Raw genomic sequence first — 19,214 nt, forward strand, 5'->3', positions numbered from 1 at the left:
AACGTTCTTTCTACTGTCCTTTTTTAAACAGCTTTATCGAGGTATAATTGATATACAACAAATTGTTTATATTTAATGTGTACAATTTGATGAGTTTGGACATATGCAAACACTGATAATACCATCACCACTATCAAGGTAATAGACATATTCAACACCTCCTAAAATTTCCTTGTGTCCCTTTATTTTTGTTTTTTGTTAGGTTGTGTGTGTGTAGTGAGAGCACTTAACGTTAGATATACTCTCAACAAATTTTGAAAAATATTTTTTAAATCTTCCCTTATTGTGCATTTAATATCTGAAAGCTCTGTATTGATGTCCCCTATGGCAGTGGTCCCCAATCTTTTTGGCACCAGGGACTGGTTTTGTGGAAGACCATTTTTCCACGGATGGGGGGGAGGGGGGAAGGATGGTTCAGGCAGTAATGCAAGTGATAGATCAGGCAGTAATGCGAGTGATGGTTCAGGCGGTAACGTGAGTGATGGGGAGTGATGGGGAGCGGCAGATGAAGCTTCGTTCGCTCGCCCGCCTGCTCACCTCCTGCTGTGCGGTACAGTTCCGTGGCCCAAAGGTTGGGGACCCCTGCCCTATGGCATTACTGAACTTGGTAATTTGTGTCACTCCTTCTTTTTCTCTTTTTTTATCAATCTGGCTAAAGGTTTATTATTTTATTAATCTATTCAAAGTATCAACCATTGGTTTCGTTTATTTTTTTGGTACTGATTTTCTGGATTCTATTTAATTGATTCCAGCTCATATGTTTGCTATCCTTTTCTTCTCCTGGCTTTGGGTTAAATTTGATTTTATTTTTCTAGTTTCTTAAGGAAGATTATTGATCTTTGAATGATCATTGGCCTTTTACCTTTTCTAATACAAACATTTAATGCTATAAATTTCCCTCTATGAAGCTTTGGCATCACCTCATAAATTTTGATATGTTGTTATTTTCTATTTCTCCTTGTATTAATTTGAAGTGTTGTTTAATTTACAAATAGCTTGTGATTTTCCAGCTATCTTGCCACAGCTAATTTCTATTTTAATAGAAACAACTTTACCATTTTCAGGCTTGCTTTCAAGCACTGTTAGATGGGACAAGAGCAGTCACTAATCTAGTGCTAATTTGCCCCACTACTGAGGTAATATCTTGCTAAGTAATCTACATAATACATATCTACATAATATGAGACTTTTCTTCCCTCTGGTAGGCAAAGATGAGCTATTTCCATCCCTCTGTGATCTCTGGGGTTGTTCCGCCCACTCCTTTTTGGTGGTTCTTTTCCCAGCCATAGGTAGTTTCTTCACACACACGTGCTGATCAGAATTCAGCAGGAGACACCCAGGGAACCCTGTGCAGATCTCCAGAGAGCGCTCTCTTTCTCTCTCTCTCTCTCGCTGCAGTCCTCCCCCTCCATGCAACTCCCTTTTATCTGGTCCTGTGCTCTAGGAATTCTAGATGCCTTGGCCTCCCTGAGTGCTGAACTCTGTTTCCTCAGCTCTGATAGAATGCTGGCCCCTGTCTGGGTTCCCTCTTTCTGAACCGAAGCCTGGAAAGCCTCTCCAGGAAGTAAGCTGGGGGAAATTGTAGTGCTCACCTCATTTTTCCCCATCTCTCAGGTATCAACATCCTGCATGCCTGTTGTACCACATCCGAAAACTGTCACTTCCAATTTTTTAGTTATTTAAAGTGGGAGGATAAATCCAGACCCTGTTACTCCATCATGGCCAAAACCAATTCCTAGTTCAGTCTTAATTAGCCCTTGAATGCTCTGTTCAGAGGATCAGTTATCTTCCTCATATGACGTGTGTGCGTGCTGTGATGAAGAGGTTGAGGGAAACTCCTGAGGTTCTGTCAGTGTAAAGATGTAACTGCTGTTGCTATCCTGACAATTACCACTGTTGATGATGATGAGAAGGCATCATGTGTAAAGCATGTGGCAGCTGAGCACGATTTAAAGAGCACCTGCTATACTAGAGGCAGAAGAGAATGTTGTTTTATGTCAGGACACAGAGTCAGAGAGTGCAGTGTGTGAATCCAGGCTTTGCCATGAACTAGTGGAGAGACCCTGGGCAAGCTGTCTAACTCTTTGATACCTCAGTCTCCTTGCCCATTGGTCTATTAGCAGAATCAGGGGTGAATGTGGCCTGTTGCAGCCACTCAAAGGAGGGAGTGCCAGGAAGGAGGTTGTGAAGGGTCAGCTGGGGCAAGGGGCAGAGGGTTCCTAGAACGTGGGGCCTCAGAATGCCTTGCCCAGCAACAGGGAGAGGTGGGTTCAGCATTGGACATGATCCTGCAGGTGACTAAGAGGTCTCTGGAGGACAAGACCCACAGGATGGATTCTCCAGCCCACAGGACATGCACAGAGAGGAGTGGTCACGGAGACTGAGAGTACTCCGAATATCTGGTCTTTCCAATTCATGTGGTGGGGACCACATTTCTTTCCGGGATTATGCAGGTGCGGTCTTGATTGGCTTTGACTGTCTTTCTGATATCAGTGGCTACTGCTGTCACTGATATTGATGTGGAATAAGGCACAGACAGGGGTAATGGGCAGGAGCTCTGTGACCAGACAGACCTGGGTATGAGTATGGTGTTTCCCCCTCTGGTGAGCTTGAGTAAGTTAGTGAGCTGATGCACAGTACATCAGTTTACTCATCTGTAAAATAGTGATTAATAATAATAACCACCTCCCAAGGATGTTAGAAGGAGATAACTGATGGTTAAAATAGAGCATCTCTGGAAACAATAATAATGACAAAAACATTAACAATACTGGCTAATATTTATCTCACATTTATTCTGTGCCAGGCCCTGCGAAAACTCTTATTGGGATCATCTCATTTACACTTCGTAAAAGCTTGTGAGGATTGATACTATTTCACAGTGGAGAAGACGGAGGAACAGGGAGAGAAAGGGAATGAACCAGTCACACAGCTGATATGAAGAGGACAAGCTGAGATCAACACTCAGGGAAATGTCAGAACCCAATGCCAGAACCAGTGCCAGTGTTCGGGCTAGGCCGTGGAGACATCTATTCCAGATGGGGCTCTGCTGGGGCTGAAAAGTGGAAGAAGGAATCAGAGTGGGCTGCTGTGGGCAGTGAGTACTGGGAAGATACACCGAGTGGACGAAGGGGTTGAAGGGCAGTGATGATGCCTACCGATGCGGAGGATTGCAGTGTCGACTGAGGACCCTAGGAACGGAGGAGAAAGAGGACTGTATGGGAATCAGAGGGAACATCACTGGCTGAGAACAAGGACCCTTCTGGATGTTAATGTTAACTCCTGAATTTGTTCGTTCATTCATTCACTCATTCATTACTTCACAAACCATTTCCTGAGCTCCTGCTGTCTTCTGAAAGGGCTCCAAAAAGGAGCGCTCAGACTCAATCCTGCTCCCAGACATATTGTTCTACATGACTTACACAGAGATAGATTGAACCACAATTTTTTTCACTTTAATTTCTATCATTTAAAAAAAAAAAGCAGAATATGACAAGAACCCAGACCTCCAGCTTCTCTGGGAAAATCACAAGCCCTGCCCATGCAGGGGTCTCATTCCTGCACAAAGATAGTAGGCGATAGCAGCATTGTGGATGCCCCCTCAGACAGGGTGAGGGTCTGGGGTCTGCGCCAGCCCAATCTTCTCTATCGTACCCACACGCTGGCCTCTGTCTGGGATCCCGCTCCCTGCACTGATGCCTGGAAATCCTCTCCAGGAAGTAAGCTGGGGGAAACTGTAGTGCTCACCTCATTTTCCCCCTTCTCTCAGGTATCAGCATCCTGCATGCCTGTTGTAGTGCATCTGAAGACCATCACTTGCAAATTTTTAGTTACTTAAAGTGGGAGGATAATCCAAACCTGTTAATTCAACATGGGCAGAACCAATTCCTAAGTCAGTCTTAATTAGTCCTTGAATGCTGTGTTCAGAGGATCGGTTATCTTACTCATCTGACGTGTGTGTGTCCTGTGATGAAGAGGTTGAGGGATGCTCCCAAGGAGTTTACATCAGTGTAAAGATGTAACAACTGTTGCTATCCTGACAATTACCACTATTTATGATGCTGAGGAGGTTGTTGTGAGGGTCTGGGGTCTGTGTCAGCCCCATCTTCTCTATTGTACCCACACCGGAAGCAGGTTGGCAGGGAACATTTACCATACCCATGTGCTGCCCTTCCCTACCCTCACATGAGCTGCGTTCCCTAATGCACAATAACTGCCTGGCCCTGGGGCATGTAAGTTTGAGAACCCTGTTGCTGGAGACCCTCCAGATACCCTCACACACAAATGCTCTGTGGTACAGGTATTGCTTTCACCACATGACTTTGCTTTAGACAGAGTTATTCAAATAATACGTGAATAAGTGGCTGCTGTGAAAGATTCCATTAGTACATCAGTACATGGACTACACAGGTCATCACATTCCTCCACATTCTCTACTTCCTGGGCCAAACAGTGGGGCTACTTATAGGTGCTTCCTTGTTCCTTTCAAAAATATTTCCCTGTATTTAAACCACACACACACACACACACACACACACACACACACACACACACACAGAGCAGGCCCCACTATGAGCATCTCCCATTTGCTTCCCCTCCCACCTAATATTAACAGCATGTCCTGAAGAAGATCCCTCTGATCAGTACACACTGGTCCCCTCATGCTGTTCCATGGCCAGTGTGTGCTCCATGGTATAACATGAACCCCTCACCGTTTGTTTACAATCCAACCATCATCGACTCTTAATGGACATAAAGAGGTTTTACACAATTGTTTGCTACTACCTTCCTTCTACACACAACTCTGTGAATGTGTATGTTGATTATACAGTTTTAAAGTGGAGCTGCTGGGTCAAAACTCAGTCATTCACCAATCATCCACTGAGCGCCTACTATGTGCTGGGCACTGGGGAGACTGGCCGTACTAGACAAAAAAAAAGTCTCTACCCTCACCGACCTAGCATTGTAAGGATTTTTCACTTTGGTACATGCTGCCACGATGCTGTCCATCGGTGGTGCAGGAGAAGTAAAGCTTGTTTATGGGCTCCTCACATCATTCTTGGGGCAGACGCTCTGCTGCAGTGAACAGGATGCTTAGACCTTTGCTCCCTTCAAGATCTTCAGGGTCTGGCGATGAGACTGTACGTTTGGATGTGTTGGGGGGTAAGGAGGGGGGGAGAGAAGGGAAGGAACAGTTCACAAATAACGTGGTGGAGGGAGGTAGGAATACTAGAGTCCACCACTTAGTTGTGTAGGAGGGACGCTGAGCCTGGTTACAAATGCAAATTCTCGGGCCCCACCAAGGACCCACTGAATTAGAAACTCGGGGATGGGGGGCAGCAATCAGTGTTTTAACAAGCCCTCCAGGTGACTGCGATGCATGCTAAAGTTTCACATTCACATTAGACCCACAGAATAAAGTGGGAGGATAGGACTGAAGTGAGAGACAGCACCCCCCCCCACCGCCCTGCGTATCACCTCCTGGGGGTGTCCGGTTCACCCCTTCGTTTCTACCTGGTCACATTCAGGTGGAGATGGCAACGGGGCGAGGGATTGGCTCCGGGATTGCGGGGGCCGGAAAGCGTTCTGGGCGGTGATTGGTCGCCGCGAGATTGCCGGAATAAGCTCTTCCGGTACGGAAAGCGGAGCCGGAAATCCCGCTATTCCCTCCCCCTCCCCCTCCCCGCGCAAGGTGGTAGCCGAGTTGGAGTTCAGGGCGAGAGCGTGTTCGTGTGCGCGCGGGCATTTTCAGAATGTACATTTTTCTGAGTTGTACTACTCCAGAACTGGCTGTCCCGACAGGCATAGCTAGAAAGGGCGAGGATTCCGCTAGGGTACATGTACGGGGTAACAGAATGGTGACAGAGCCCATGGTCTTTATCTCATGTAGTCAGTGTCTTTGGGACCCCTGGGAGATGTCCCCTTTCCTAACGGAACCGACGGCACGGTTGTCCTTTCCACCGATTACAGTCAAGGACAGAGGCCTGCCCCTCACCAGGCCTTCTGATCCCAGTCTGGAGCTTTATCCCTCCTGCCCGTTGGGGGGCTGTGGCTGGCTTGCCCCACTAGGCCTATTCTGTATTACCCAGGGAGGCACAAGCAATCACAAGGCCCAGCACAGAGAAAACTTCTTGTAATGCTCCCTGTTATAGTGGTGTCACTGCAGGGAGGTAACTTTCCACGTACGAAGACTTTTTCCCAGATCCAAGACTCCAGAGAATTGCGAGGGTTTCATCCTAACTGTGCCCTCCCTCCCTTTGGGAACCGGCCAGCAATGGTCCGCGGGCATCTACATCCTTTGTTCCCCGATCCCACCACCAAGGGGCGCGCGAGATGAAACGGTTCTGTCGTGGAACGTACCACTGAGGGGCAGAGGGAAGACCTTCGAGTCGGGAAGGAACCATTGGGGAGGGGGCGTCCGTTCTGGAATAATCCACTGAGCGCTGTGACAACACTGAGGGTCCCCTTACACCGCGTCGGGCATCAACCATGGGTCCCAGCGGAGGCACTCAGGGCGCCGCTGGGTCCATCCCCATTGTAACGGCTCCATCTTCCCGGCACATTCGAGGCCGATTGGACACCGGGTCTCAGCCTGCAGCCTTCTTCTCTATCTACTCCAGGTTCACCCCTTCGTTTCTGCATGGTCACATCCAGGTGGGGACAGCAACGGAGCCAGAGATTGGCTCCGGGATGCGTGTGGGGGGCGGGGTCGAAATCGAGAAGGCGTTCTGGGCGGTGATTGGTCGCCGCGAGATTGCCGGAATAAACTCTTCCGGGGCGTCAAGCGGCGCCGGAAATCCCGCTATTCCTGCCCCGCCCTCCTCACCTGCCCAGTTCCCATTGGCTGTCTGTCTGGGACAGGCACAGTGGTCGCCGAGTTGGCGCTCAGGGTGAAAGGTGTGCGTGTGCGTGTGCGTGTGCGTGTGTGCGCGCGGGCATTTTCAGAGTCTACATTTTTCTCCGAGTTTGACTACTCCAAGACTGGCTATCCGTAAGGGGCTGATTAGCTGCCCGGGTCGGTGGCGAGGTTCGGCGCAGTCGCTGGCTGTGCAGGGTGACGATGGTGGTGTCTTTCCGCGAGCTCTTACAGTCTTGTTTAGCCTTCACTCAGTCTGGGGCGTGTGGTACCGCAGGGTCAGTCGCGCAGATTCATATAATTAAGCCCAAGGAGAGGTCACTAAACTTTTTTGGTGTCTCTCCCTGGGAAGTAACATGTGTCATGCAGTTTGGAGATGTGTATCGCTACGTCTGACATGCCAGGTGCTGTTTGAGTACATTTGACGTCTCTGAGCATTTTGGGGAGATTTTGGTGAATGGGATATTTTATCTGAGTGGATTTTGTGAGCCATGGTACAAAGTCTGTAGGGCTTTGTGTCCTTGTAGACCTGGGTGTGCATTTTCTGAGCTTTTGGGCATTAGAGTCACTGGGTGTTAGACCCTAATGTAGAAGTCTGAACCCCAGAGTGTGAGGCCTCTGAACTGTTGTGATTCTGGGTCCCAAGGTGTGATGCCTCTGAGCTGCTTTAGGAAGGGGTTTGTCTAAAGGTGTAAAGTATCTGAGCTGTTTGGGGTCTGTGTGTCAGTAGTAAAATCTCTTACCATTTTGGCTGTGAGGTCTCTGTCCAGGAACTGAGGGAGTTGGAAACCCGGCAGATATGATTCCGAAGCCTGGAACCCGACGTGCTGATGGTGTGTTTTTGAGGGTGTCACTTGTCTCCTGGAGTCTCAGTACGTATCATAATTAATAAAATGGGGCCAGTGCCCACCTTGGAGGGTACCTGTGCATGTTAGCAGTGTGTGTAAAGGGCCTGGCTCCCAGCTATGGTTCAGAAAATGTTTTCTGAGCACCTGCCATGTACCTGAGTACTATTCGAGGAGTTTGTGACAGGACAAAACTGACAAAGTCTCTCATTTCATGGAGTTGGTCAATAAATACATCAAGGGTGGCAGGTGCTATGTATGAAGAAAGATAGGGCTGGATCAGGGGAAAGGGTATGTGGAGATGATGTTATTATTTTATTCAAGGTAATCAGGGAAAGTCTCCCTGAAGGATGACGAATGAGCAGAGACCTGGAGGAAGTGAGGGAGCACGCCATGGGATTACCTGAAGGAAGAGCATTCCAGGCAGAAGGAACAGCAGGTGCCACGGTCCTGGCAGGGCCGTTTACTTGGCGTGCTCCTGGATATCAAGGAGTCCTGTGTTGCACTGGGTTTGGCACGTCGCACTCATTGAAAGGTGTCCGGTGCTGCTCTCTGTGTTTGTCCCACAATCTGTGGTCATCCCCATTTCACAGATGAAGGACCCGAGGCTCCAAGATGTGCCCTGCACCTTCTCTCCTGCTTACACCTGAAATTACTGAAGAGGGGTGAAACCTTCTAGTCCATCATGAGAGACAGAGGGCTTGAGTGTAAGAGCTGCGGGGAGGACACCATCCACACTGAATGTCAGCCAACCAGCGGAGATCAGTTATAATGTGGGAATCATGCCCCTCATAACATTGCTACTCTTGATGGAGGGCAGGACTTAAGAATGAGAAAGGAACTGGGGCAAAGGAGAGAGGCAGGAAGGGGAAGCTGGAGGACAGTGAGAAAAAAACCCACTGGCTTCATCATATTGCTTGGATTTGGCCCAGTTCACCTTGATTAACTGATTGTACTAAGATATATTCACTTTTCCCCTGTCCCTACCCTTTCTTTCCCTTCCCTGCTCTTCTCTTTTGTGCCTGAGCAGTTCAGTCCTAAAGCCATTAGGTGTTGCTGGGCAAGGCAAGTATATGCGCGTAGGGGCATCCCAATTTGGGAGGTCAGAGCCCAAGGCGGTAAGGAGGATGTCCCTGGGGGTTCTGTGGGGAGGAGGCTAACTGGCTCAGGGATTCAGGCTTGAGTGAGGTGTGGAAGTCAAGGGCAGGGGATGGTTCAGCATAGCACGTGGGGAGGACCTCTTTGTGGAGGAGGGATGGCTTATATGCATTGGGATTTGTCAACTCAGTGAATATATAAGGATGGTGGGAGCCACGTCTGTCACTTTTGGAAGAGGGAATTTCCAATATGGAAAGGAGGTAAACTGGAACAACTTCTGAGGAGTTCTACTGGAACTAAAGGTCTCCGTGAGAACTCCTGGTTTTCAATAGATATGTGTGCATATGTGGATAGACTGATATAGAAATATGGAAATATATGTGTGTGTGTGTGTGTGTGTGTGTGTGATTGTGTTCACACATATATTCCAAACTTCCTGAAAACAGCAACATCCCAATGACAATAAGTACACCTACCGCTAGATCCTAGCTTCTGAATACCATTCTCCACTAAATGATGGGTTCCCAGGCTGAGGAGAGATAGGATTAATGAGCCAGGCTCAACTTGTCATGTCAGTAATAAGGGAAAGTTAAAGAATGGTGGGGAGATGTCAGGGGGACACAGAATATAGCTGGAGGGCTCTCCCACTGGAAAAACTGGGGACTCTTTTATCTTTTCCAGCTTCTTTGAGGTATTATTGACATATAGCATGTAAGTGTAAGGTGCACAGTGTGATGATTTGATACACGTAGATAGGGTAAAACGATTACCACAATAAGGTTAGTTAGCACTCTATCCCCTCACAGAATTACCTTTTTAAAAATTGTGGTGATAACATTTCAGATCTACCCTCTTAGCTTTCAATATATGATACAGTTTTGTTCATTATACTCAGCGTGCTGTACATTAGATCCCCATAACTTATTCATCTTATAGCTGGAAGTTTGTACCGTTTGACCAACATTTCCCCCAGCCCCTGGCAACCACCATTCTAAACTCTGTTTCTGTGAGTTTGACTTTTTTAGATTCTACATATAAGTAGAACATACAATATGTCTTTCTCTCTTTCACTTACTTCACTTAGCATAAAGCCTTCCAGGTTCATTCATGTTGTTGCGAAAGGCAGGATTTTCTTCGTTTCTGTGGCTGAATAATATTCCGTTGTATATGTCACCACATTTTCTATGTCCATTCATCCCCTCCATAGCCACTTAGTTGCTTACATATCTTGGTTGAAGCTGCATTGTAAATTGTAACGTCGGTGTTAGTCCTCCAACTTTGTTTTTCAAAATTATTTGGCTATTCTAGTTCCTTTGCCTTACCCCAGAAATTTTACCATCAGTTAGTCTATATGTACAAAAAAATCCTTGCCTGGATTTGTGATTGGAATTGTATGAAATTGATGGATCTATTTGGGGACTATTGACATCCTAATTATATTGAATTTCTCAACACATGAACGCAGTATGTGTCTCCATTTTGTTAGGTCTTCTTATATTTCTTTCCTCAGCATTTTGTAGTTTTGAGCATACAGATCCTGCTTATGTTTCGCTAGGTTTTGGGGGAAGCTATTATAAATGGTATGCACAAGTCTTTTTTTTTTTTAAATTTCCTAATTGTTCATTGCTAGTACAGGCAAATATGCCTGATTTTTTTTTGTGTTGAGCTTGTATCCTGCGACATTGTTAAACTCCCTTCTTAGTTATAGGAGTTTTTGTTAATAGATTTCATGGGATTTTCTAGGTAGATAATCATGTCATCAGTGGGTGGGAGCAGTTTGATTTCCTCCTTCCCAATCTCTAAACCATTTATTCCTTTTTCTTTTCTTACTGGAGTGGCTAGGACTTCCAGTACAATGTTGACTTATAGCAGGAGTAAGACTGGCTATCCTCCTGGCCTGGTTCCTGATCTTAGGGAGAAAGCGTTTAGTCTTTCTCCATCAAGTAGGATGGAGGGGCAGGTATTTTTGTAGATGCTCCGTATCAGGTTAAGAAAGCTCCCTTCTCCTTCTGGTTAGCTGAATGTTTTTCATCATGAACGACTGTTGAATTTTGTCAGATACTTTTTCTGCGTCAACAGGTAACGATCATGTGGTTCTTTATCTTTGGTATGCTACTATGGTGGCTTGATTGATTGATTTTTTTAATGCTGCACCAGCTTTGCAGTTCGGGGATAAACGTCACTTGGTCATGGTGTATTATTCTTTTTATATATTGAATTTGATTTGCTACTACTGTCTTTGTTTGACTTTGGTATCAGGGTAATGCTAATCTGAAAAAATAATTCAACAAGTGTTCCCTCTCTTCTGTTTCCTTGAAGAGATTGCGTAGAATTGCTGTTATTACTTCTTAAATGTTTGGTAGGATTTTCCAGGGATACCATCTGGCCCTGGAGATGCCTTTTCTGTAAGTTTTTCAACTACAGACTCGATTTTAAAAATAGGTGATCTGTTTCTTTTCGGCTGAGCTTTGATAGTGTGTTCCATTTCGCCTAAATTGCCAAAAGTAGTTATGTAGAATTATTCATAGACTCCTTTTAATTTCTGTGGGATCTGTAACCTGTTTCATTCCTGATGTTGGTAAGTTGTGTCTTCAGTTATCTTGCTTTTTTTTTTTTTTTTTTTTGTCTGTCTGGGTAGAAGTTTATTCATTTGTATTGACCTTTTGAAAGAACCAGCTTTGGGTTTCGTTGATTAACTCTATTATTTTTCTGATAACTGTTCCAATCTCTATTTCCCTTATTTGCTTGCTTTGAATTTATTTGGATTTTCTTTTTCTAGTTTCTTAAGGTGGAAGCTTTCATTATTGATTTGGGTTCTTTTTTCTTTCTAATACAAGCATTTGATGCTGTACATTTACGGCTAAGCACTGCTGTACCTGCATCCTGCAGATTTTGGTAGGTTGTTTTTTCATTTTCATTTTGTTTAAATTAATTTGTAACGTTCCTTGATCCTTGCTCTTTGGTCCATGGATTACTTAGAAGTATGTGATTTAATTTCATTGTGTTTGGAGATTTTCCTCCTAACTTTGGCTTACTTATTGCGGGTTTCTCTCTTTTGGTCAGATAACATTCTTTGTATGATTGCAATTATCTTGCAATTGGTCATATTTGTTTTATAACCCAGGATATAGTCTACCTTGGTGAAACTTCCGTATGCACTTGAAAAGAATGTGGTATATTCGGCTGTTGTTATGTGGAGGGTTCTATACCTGTGAGAACATTCGGTTCACCCATGCATTCTAATTTGCTTTCTCTCCGTTCTGTGTATTACTGAGATTGTTGAACTCTCCAGCTGTTCTTGTAGATTTGTTTGTTTCAGTTCTTCCAGTTCTGACTTGGTCATGTATTTTGAAGCTTTGCTCTTGAGTACTGTGCAGAATAGAGTTAACATAGCAGGCCTGGGACTATAATCCTTAGAAGGGCTGGCTTGTGGGCCCTCACGTCGCATCTGAGAACTTGGATTTCAAGAGGTTTCCCACCGTTGCCTCCTTCAGAAGTGTAGGTTACTCCTCCATCTGTCCAAACAGTATGTTTTATGCTAAACACCTGCTTTCCTCCTGGGAACCTGAAATCTTGATATGTGCTAGGCCCCGGGTTTCTCAGGAGCTTCCCTGGTGGACAGCATTTCACACGCGTTGTCATGATCCGTTGCCGGAGGGACAAATTGCGTGATTCTACTAGGAAAGGACTCTTGGAAGCTTGCGCTGGTTTCCTCCGGATGTTGCCCAGTGCACCTCTCCCCCTGGATGATTTGGCTTTGTATCCTTTTGCTGCAGTAAATCTTAGCCATGAGGATGACTATGTGCTAGGTCCTTGGAGTCCTCCTAGGAACTCATCAAAAGCAAGGGTGGTCTTGGGGCATCTGAAACAGTGGTGGCAGCTGTGGATTCACTAGCGAGACTGTGACTCGCTGAAATACGGTGAAAGCCTTGTTTGAGTAAAGGGAGGATGAAGCAGTAGGGATGACGATCCTTTTGTGCTTGGTGACTGTGGATGTACCCGTGCTATGAAACAGCAGCTGAGCCACTGACTGTTGTGATAGGTGTTACTTACAGAATTTGAAAACAAAAGATCCAGATCCAGGAGAGTTAGCGCACTGCATCCTCGGCTGCTTCTGCTGTGCTGCCCGATGTTGGGGGTGGGGTGGGGCGGGGAGAGTGCAGGCAGCTCCTGACTTTGGTGTTTGTTATTTCCTCCAGGCCTGGGGCAAAAGGATGCGAACCTTACAAAAGGTGGACTCTGGGTCGGCCAAAAAATGTTGAAAGTTTGACTTGCTCTCTCCTACAAGCGGAAGAAAGCAAATACAATCAGGTTCTGGGCTGGAGAAAGCTTCAGATAAACTAGAGGCAAGAAGGGGAAAAAGCTCTGCAGGCTTTTCTTCAACTTGGCGGCTGCTGCTGCTGCTGCAGCCCCAGCCCCTCCCGGCACTCGCGCCCGAGCTCCCCGGCCGCTGTGCGGTACCCTGGTGAGTGTCAGTTTACTGCTAGGGGTGTGAGTAAAGCGTCCCTGAGAGAGGGAAAAGGGGGAATTTTAAAAATGGCTTTGTACGTTGTGGCTGTTGCATCCGGATGTTTGAGACAACTGAGACGAGACGTTAGGCATATGACTCTTCAGTGCAAGAGAATGAGCTTTTCCAGCCTCCTCACGGGATCAGTGAGAGAGACAAAAGGACAGGAGGTTGTGTCAACCCATTTTGAAAATTTTTTAACATTCAGGATTTTGTCCTGGCCAGTTGCGAAACATAATGTCTTTACAGTTAGATTATAAAACATGTTTTGCTATGAAAGTACTTTTGCCTTTCTTGCCTACAGCCCTTCCATACAAAAGGCTTGGGGGACATTAGGAGATAATGAAAGAAATGTAAAGTTTTGATTTCAGGATTGTACACAGTGATTGTATAACAATGGAGAACACACCACCCCTGGCACCTGACGGGGAAGCGTAGCGAGGGAGCGAGGGCATTAATGATCTTGTCTGTCCAAACTGTTCCTGGGAATTTTCTGTGTTTCCTAAAGGAATACTCCCCGTGCAGCCTTCAGAGCTGCTGTGAGCACTTTTTTTTTTTTTGAATTTTATTTTATTTATTTTTTTATACAGCAGGTTCTTATTAGTTATCTATTTTATACATATTAGTGTATATATGTCAATCCCAATCCAGTGAGCACTTTGAATGCAAACTGTCTGCTGAGGCTCCAGTCACACCTGAGGGAGCTCTGACTGTGGGACCGCGGGAGTGGCCCCAGCCCCTGGACGTTGCATGCAGAGCACCTCCAGGTGTCACTCACCCTTGGAAAGAGGATGCGCTGGGGTCCTGGACAGACAGAACTGTTTGGAACGGGCTGCCTCCAGGCAGTGCCTCTGAAACTAAGACCTCCCTCCGATGGATTATTCAAACTGGACAGGGAGTCCTAGGGGGGCAGGTTCCTGGGTGGGAGGCCACACTGGGGCCCCAGGGAGCTGTCCTGCCTGCCTGATGTATGTCCTGCTCGGGGCAACCTAGCAGTCGTGAACCCTTTGTTTCTAGGGATACATGTATGCCTCGGAATTACCCTCCTTGTGTGTGAGCCCTGAATATCCCTACACGGCCTCAGCCTGGACGAGTAGTGACCAGAGTATGCTGTGCCTGAATTGGTGCCTCAGGTGCCTCAGCTAGAAAAGGTTCATACAAAAAACTAAGCCGTAAGGTTCCTGGCTTTCTAAGTTAGACCTTCATGGTTAATGACATCTGTATTTAAATGGCTGAGTCCTGGAACCCTAAGGGATGTAACTGACGTCAGTACTGCAGTGTAGGCTGGTGTCACTGTGCTGCCTGGGTCCTAAGACCTGTGGCATTCCCCTCCCTCCCTCTGCAGACTGACATCCTTCTCTCTCGTCATTAAGACACTGGGTCCAGTCCTTCACCCGTTACGTCAGCTCCACAAGTGTGGACTGACTTTCTACCGTGTGTCAGGTCCTCTGCCCCGAGGACACCAGGATGAACGGGGTGTGTTTCCAGCCTTCTGAGAAGGAGTTAAAAGTCTGGTGAGGGAGACAGACATGGAAACAAGACCTCAGTGCCTCAAAGACAATGGGCTTATCTGGCTTTGTTCAGCAACTCATGGCAGATCACACTATGAACATTTCCCACGTAATTTTTCCCGTCCATTGACAGCATATCCTGAAGATCCGTCTAGTCAGCACAGTTGGATTCCCCTCATTCCTCTAGGCGTGTGCAACCTCAGCTATCAAGCGATACTGGTGTGTTGCGTCAAGCTCAAAGCCAGTAACAGGATGGCCTTCAGTATGTGTTCTCTAAAACACTCAAGGATTCTTTGTAAGTTTCCAGAGAAAGCAACATTTAAGCTTCCCTTAATTCACAGGGAAATTACAATTATGGAAAATCCACTTTATTTAACTCTCTGCTAGAAAGTGTTTGCCTCCCTGTAACCCTCAGCCCACAGATGCTGGTAGCTCCTCCCAATCATTTCAACACCCAAGCCTACCCTCTGAAACTTCGTGTCAGCTTCCACTTACTTACCAGATGCATCACTGTGGTAGTAAACCACATAACATACTGGTTATCAACCACAAGAATAGGATTTTATGAAGGTATCCCCAGACCTCTTATTCACATCCAAAGGATAGGAATGTTATGGTCCATGTCAGGGTCTGGTCTGGGGAAATAGCATGGCAGCATGGAGTAGGACACAGGACTCCCCAGGAAGGATTCCAGGCACCTTCCTCGTCTGTCTTGCTTTCTGTGACAAGATAACGGTTCAGGGACAGATGGGGTGTGAGGTAAGGCTTCGTTTCCAAGGTCAATCACTGCCGTAGGCATCAATGTTTAGGATGGTTCTGTGGTCGTCATGGCTCTTGGCTCCCAGGTCTGGGGTCCTTCTCAGAGAGGACGAGCCCTCTCCAGGCTAGGTCACCAGAGTCACGGGCCAGGCGAGGACTTTAAGCTACTAGGGAAGGCTGTCTGCTTTGGCACGGCAGATGAGGTCAGAGGAGGAGAGCTGAGAGGAGAAGAGGGGAGAAGATCTCCTCAGGTCAGGGGCAGGTGTCTGATGGGTGAAGGGAAGACATTTTTCCTAAATTCTGGTTGCTCTGGGCTTGTGTGGCATGGAGGGGGTGAGGGTGCAAGAGAGAAGCAGAGGCTGACTGGAGGTGGGGAGAATAGGTCATATAACCTCATATTGTCTGTGTCCCATGGCCCCCGAGAAAAGCCCAGGCCATGTGGGATCTCAAAGGTCATCTCCTCTCACCACCTCCACCCACTGGCCATGAAGAGAATGGATCTGAGATAAACTGAAGCCTCAGAGAGACAGGCCAGTGGGGTGGTGATGTCTTCTCAGAAGATCCACTGCCCTGCCCTTGGTTTGACTCTCACGCTGTGTCCTTTGCCTTCTGTCTCCTGTGCTCTCAGGTTGGTCTTCCCAACTGTGTGTTTGTCCTGGGAAGAGTCAGTACATTGGAGACAGTCTCGCTACCAAAGGAGTTTAATAACGTTCCTGAGAGTTTCCCAGGCAGAGTGAAAAATCAAAGATTCTAGGGCACCGTTGTAGCCACACTAAATGAGATTCACTGAGTGCGGATCATGGAATCTGCACTTTTTGTTTGTTTGTTTTTTCATAATTCCTCAGTTCTGACTGACATGGACAACTTGTCTGGGCACTACCAGAGCAGAGGAACGGTCTTATTTTCCCTACTGCCAGGTTTCTCTCTCCATCGGGAGCGTGTGGAGGTGACAGAGGTTTGCTGCCTTCTCTGATGCACAAACCCAAGACCTTCAGGCTAGGAGGCTGACATGCTGTCTGCTGTTCTAAGGAGGCTCTCAGATCATTGTTTCCACAAAACATCCTGATTCCAATCCTGTCAAGCCTCCATCTAAAAGATTTCTGAAGAAACCAGATTTCTATTTAGTGTGCAGCTCCATGCTGTAAGGTCAATTTGTGTTATGTGTTAGCTGCTTTTCTACATATTTTGCAGTAGCCATATCGGATCTTGCCCTTGACTGAGTAAATACAGAACACACTGAGTTTTCCACAATGCCTCCACAGACCTGTGGCTCCAGCCCTTATGCTGGGTGACCCTGAGCAGGCTACTTAGCGTCTCTGTGCCTCAATTCTTCCATTAGTAACGTGGAAACACTAGTTAGGAGTAAATGTAACTACTTCTTGGGGCAGTTTAGAGCACTGACCGTGTTAAGACATGGGAAGTTGTCAGGACAGTGCTCGGCATGTGACAAGTTCCTGGTGAATTCTAGCTGTTGCCATTACTGTTGTTAATATTGTTACCGTTCCCACATTTCCCTGGAGAGTGTTCCAGAGAGACAATGTCAAGACCACCTTTGACTCACCACATGGACTTTGCACTATCACTTCAGCCCCTCAGGGACTCAAGAACTGAATGTATGGGGCATGGGTGTGGGTATATTTTTTTTTTAGCATGATGAGTATTTAACTCTCCTTATGGGGATATTGTGAAGCCTAAATGCAATGCTGGGGTTTCATCAGGCGCTCGTATGGAAAAGTTTAGTGCCTATTCTCTAGGAAATTAGAAGTCTAATGACCTCTTCGTATGATTTGTATAATGACGGGAAAGTAAGTGATCGCTGGACGATTGTAGAACACGCGTATATACATTTTCAAAAGCATTCCAGAGGGAAATTTAAAGGCCCAAGAACCTCATCATATAGCCCTTCTGGGGGGCCATTATTTTTATCAAGTCTAATTCTCCTGTATCAAATTCTGAATATCTGAATCTGATGAAGATACAAAAGTATTAATACTCAAACTTTCATCAGTAGGACTTTATTTCTTGTGAAGTTTTCACATTGCCGGTTTTATGGTGTTTCTTATTTCTTCCACTAATATTCACGTTTTTTTAACCAAAGGGTGATGGTATGAATATTTTCTGAGTTACATCCTGAGGAGATGGTAAACAGTGTTTTTGGATAGAGAGTCTGAGGGAGGGGGCAAGGGGGAGAGAGAGTGCAGCAGCAGTGGGGGAGGAGAAAGCATGGGGGCAGGGAGAGAGGGATATGGCTACAAGCAGAAACCGAAGTGAAGAGACACAAGAATAAAAGCTCACCCTTCTGGACCGTGTTTAGCTCTCTATGTGTATAAGTATAATAAGGTCTCTGAGTACTCACAGCAACATTATGAGGTAAGCATTTTTAACGTTATCGTCCCTTTTTGCAGATGAGGAAGCTTGAGACACATAGAGGTTAACGGGTGAAGGACCTTGCCCAAAGTCACCTGGCCGGCAAGAGCTGAGTCAGATTGCTACCCAGGCCTGAAAGAAACAGAGAGGTGTGGTATCTGACCCCCGAATCTGGAATACACTGCAGTGCCCAGCGTCCTCTGGATCAAAAGGCAAGTGAGCATGTCCATCGGCATGAATCAGATTACCAGGGATCTGTGTATGGATTGAACATGATGTCTCCAAAGTGCATGAAAGACCACGGGGTGTCGTGTCAATATGCACACGTCACAGAGAACAGTTCCTGGTCCATATCAAGCTCTATACATGTGTTTGCTCCTACCGACGTCAGTATCAGCATCCTCATCCTCATCATTACGGGAAGTAGCATAACCATACTATAATGATAAACAGAACAACAGATAGAAAAGTATGAAGACATTACCTCCCCCCATGTCCTAATTTTTAAAACTGCAGAGAAAAAGAACTGGAAGGCAGTAGACCACGTATTAAGTGTTTTTCTCTTGAGTGTGAAATTCTAGATAATGCCCAAATAACCTTTTAATGTGCTGTATCTTCATTGTTACATAGCCAGTTTTTCTATTATAATTTTAAAATAGTTTTTCTGAAGACCTGTTCTCTTAGGTATCTTGACGTTTCAGGATTAAAAAAAATTGTTTTGGTATCCTTGCAAAGTGAAAACCCAGTCAGCACACTTAAGTGAGGAGTATGATCTTTGGTACAGTGGTGGGGGTGGGGGGGGGGTTGGGGGGAGCAGAGAGGTCCTGATGGAAGGTTAGCTAAGTCTGCAAGCGTTGTGAAAAAGGCCATGGACGATATAAGCCCAAACCAAACAACAGCTCACAGGTCCCTAGGAAGAGGCTGGTGTTCTATCCACATAAGTGTCTGTACTAGGACTTCTTAGACCTTTGCTCTTTTGGCTTCCGTGGCGCAGTGGGGCAGCGTGTGGCGCTTATAACGCAGTCCTGCTTTGACCCAGGCTGTGGATGAGAGTCGCAGCCTCCCCTGCAGCACCGCCCCTTTTGTGGGCCAACTGGAGCACTTTTCTTGATGCCTGGGAGCCTCCAGATTCAGAAGGGAAGGGAGACAGAAAATACATAGCTCAGTAGGTAGATCCGACCCTCCCAGATAGAGCTGTGCACAGCAAGTGAGATGCAGGTGCAGCTTGGTGCAGTAACCCGTTGGGAATTAGGAGAGTTGGATTGGGTGAC

At 46.4% G+C, this 19,214-nt stretch overlaps 2 long non-coding RNA genes across 3 annotated transcripts; one reads left to right on the plus strand and one right to left on the minus strand.

Annotated features, from left to right (window-relative positions):
- Window positions 1-3,577: 3,577 nt before the first annotated feature.
- LOC118888859 lies at window positions 3,578-5,569 on the minus strand. The gene is made up of 3 exons (XR_005018376.1): window positions 5,515-5,569; window positions 4,958-5,139; window positions 3,578-3,858 (listed from the first exon to the last, which is right to left on the minus strand). It is a non-coding gene; the product is annotated as an uncharacterized LOC118888859 (long non-coding RNA).
- A 1,576-nt stretch (window positions 5,570-7,145) lies between these two features.
- Window positions 7,146-18,683, plus strand: LOC118889244. Of its 2 annotated transcripts, XR_005018446.1 has the most exons (5): window positions 7,146-7,728; window positions 8,026-8,236; window positions 12,999-13,264; window positions 16,005-16,204; window positions 17,982-18,683. It is a non-coding gene; the product is annotated as an uncharacterized LOC118889244 (long non-coding RNA). The 2 variants fall into 2 exon arrangements; XR_005018447.1 differs by lacking the exon at window positions 16,005-16,204.
- The last annotated feature ends 531 nt before the right edge of the window (window positions 18,684-19,214 follow it).

The sequence above is a fragment of the Balaenoptera musculus genome, chromosome X (assembly GCF_009873245.2).
Source record: "Balaenoptera musculus isolate JJ_BM4_2016_0621 chromosome X, mBalMus1.pri.v3, whole genome shotgun sequence".
NCBI classification, from domain to species: Eukaryota; Metazoa; Chordata; class Mammalia; order Artiodactyla; family Balaenopteridae; genus Balaenoptera; species Balaenoptera musculus.